The 2,974-nt window shown below is 47.8% G+C and overlaps 1 pseudogene; it reads right to left on the bottom strand.

The window, feature by feature from the left end:
* Positions 1–2,083: 2,083 nt before the first annotated feature.
* Positions 2,084–2,974, bottom strand: LOC107183115 (annotated as a pseudogene).

Below are 2,974 nucleotides of genomic sequence, written 5' to 3'. Positions count from 1 at the left end.
CAGAGCCACACCAATTGGGGCTGGACCAGTATCTTTTTGTTAATCCTCACCTGGGGATGTTTTTTCCATTGATTTTTTTGGGGGGGGGGGCAGTGGGAGAAAGAAAGAAACATCAATGTAAGAGACATATTGATTGGTTGCCTCCTGCTTGCACCCCAACTGGGGCCAGGGATCGAACTTGCAACCCAGGTAGGTGCCCTTGACTGCGACTCTTCAGTGAGTGGGCTCTAACCACTGAGCAACACTAGTCAGGGCTGGACCAGTATCTTTTGACTTGAGTAATTTGCTGTGAGGGATCCGAGTTCAAAGACCAGAGGTTGGACTGTGATGTGTGATTTATAAGATGTTCAGTCTTCATCCATAGTTCCTGGCTTCACTACTCCCTAAACCAGTGGTTCTCAACCTTCTGGCCCTTTAAATACAGTTCCTTGTGTTGTGACCCAACCATAAAATTGTTTTCATTGCTACTTCATAACTGTAATGTTGCCACTGTTATGAATCGTAATGTAAATATCTGATATGCAGGATGGTCTTAGGGGATCCCTGTGAAAGGGTCGTTCGACCGCCAAGGGGTCGCGACCCACAGGTTGAGAACCGCTGCAAACCCTTGGAATTTCCCAAGTGTGTCTTGTTAGGTTAATGAGGTGAAGCACATAAGGATGGGGGCTGGTTGCCAGTGAAGCCAACCATGTGATTAGAGAGGGTTGGACTTTGTGTCCCGTCCCCATATATCAGGAGCGGGAAGAGGTTGAATCAATCACCAACTCCTAATGACTTAATCATAACTCTAATGAAGCCTCCATAAAAACCCAGAGGGGCAGTTTGCTGGTCCTTTTGTGAGAGCTTCCAGGTCGGTGAGCATGTGGAAATGCGGGGAGAGTGGTGCGCCTGAACAGGGCGTAGGGACTGCCTGCCCTTTCCTGGTGCCTGGCCTTATGTGTCTCTTCTATCTGCCTCTGAGTCACATTCTTTGATAATAGACCTGTAATCTAGAAAGTAATATGTTCCTCTGAGTTCTGTGAGCCTCTAGCAAATGCACCAATCCCAAGAAGTGGGTCGTGGGAATCTGATTTGTAGCCAGCTCTGGTTCGAAGCAGCTGGGCTTGCGGCCGGCTAATCGCTGAGGTGTGTTGGGGGGTGGGAGTGGTCTTCTAGGACTGAGCCCTACCTGTGGAGTCATCTGTCTTCAGGTGGTGTCAGGATTTAGCTGAATGATTGGATACCCTGCTAGCATCTGAGAATTGCTCATTGTTGGGGGACCCTGCTTTGTTGGAACCCCAATTGCAACCTCTAAAAAGGACAGAGAATCACTTATAATCCTGGAATGCTGAAAGCTAGAAGTTCCTCAAATTTCCGAGGGAATATGATTTTCATATACAAATTTTGTGCTCAGAAAAACTTTGAATCCAGCACAAAATGTCATCAACATAAAAAAGACAAATTGCCTCCTATGTCCCCATTTGCATAGTTCCTGTGCAGGGGCTTAGAAAGTGGATGTCCAGAGGAAGGTCTCCAGAGTAAATACAGAATGGATGATGGGAGACCTTGTGTGCTTGAGAATTAGGAAATTTTATTGCAAGGAGCTTGACGTATCTCTTACAACATTTGGGGTGAAATAACAAAAGCTCTCTATATAAAAGCCTGAACAACCAAACGACCGATCAATTGGTTGCTATGATGCACACTGACCACCAGGGGGCAGATGTTCAATGCAGGAACTGCCCCCTGATGGTCAGTGTGCTCCTACAGTCAACCTCCTGTGACTGGCCCAGCTCCCACAGTCCCTCCCCCGGGACCCCACCTGTGCACGAATTTGTGCACCACACCTCTAGTAAGTATATAAAAGAAATGACAGGCCCTGGCCAAGTGGCTGGGTTAGTTAAAGCAACATCCTGTACACTAAAAGGTTGTGGAGTTGAGCCCTGGCCAGGGTGCATGTCAGTCAGTGTTTCTCTGACATTGATTTTTATTTTTTTAATCCTCACCCGAGTATATGTTTTTACTGACCTCAGAAATAGAGGAAGAAAGAAACATCGTCCAGTTGCCTTATGTACTATTTGGTTTTTTGTCGGGGGGGGAGGTTGTTATCAAACAATGTTTAATTGAAATATTTTCCTTTGTAGTTCTTAACTAGCCGGACATTCCACTGCACCACTGTTGATACCATCTATGATGTCATGAGGGTGGCGGCCATCAACATTGCAGCCCACAGACTGGGCAGTGCCCAGGATCTCTTTAATGGTTCCAGAGAGTTCTCTAGCTAAAGATCAGTGCCACAGTTGTTGGGCAACGATGACAGTCTCCGCAAAAGGGGTATTTCCACTGCGCTTACTGTTTGTTTTGGCTTCTTCTGTCTCTTGGGGGTTCTTTGGGGGCTTTGATGATCAAGGCAAAGGCAGAAGGCACTACTTCAATCTGGGCCTGTCTGTTGTGATTGGTCAGTTTCACTGTAATCCTCAGACCCTTCCAATCACCAGTGGCTTTGGTGATGTCATAACCTTTTTTTTTTAAATTTCCGAGAGGAAGGGAGAGGGAGAGAGAGAAACATCAATGATAAGAGACAATCATTAATTGACTGCCTCCTGCACGCCCCATGCTGGGGTTTGAGCCAAAACCTGGGCATGTGCAGGAATTGAACTGCAACTTCCTGGTTCATAGGCCGGCACTCAACCGCCGAGCCACGCTGGCTGGGCATCACCAACCTTTTTAGGAGACAGGCCCAAGGGGCCGATCTTGGGGGCCAAGGCAGATGTGGCAGCCACTTCCCCACTGGTGCACCTCGGGTATATGACTTTGATTTTGTTGGGGTTTCACTTCAGCTGCATGGAGGAGGCAGCTGGTGTCGGTGACCCCGATTCGGGATGACCAAAGAAAGTTGCACCTGAGCCTCCCCCGAGCCGAAAAGGTTGGTTCTTGTATGTGCCCTGACCGGGGGATTGAACCCATAACCTTGGTGTATCAGGACAACACTCTA

Source organism: Myotis davidii, unplaced genomic scaffold (genome assembly GCF_000327345.1).
Source record: "Myotis davidii unplaced genomic scaffold, ASM32734v1 scaffold599, whole genome shotgun sequence".
NCBI classification, from domain to species: domain Eukaryota; kingdom Metazoa; phylum Chordata; class Mammalia; order Chiroptera; family Vespertilionidae; genus Myotis; species Myotis davidii.
Note: the sequence above shows the minus strand (reverse complement) of the source record. Positions and strands in the feature narration are given on the sequence as shown.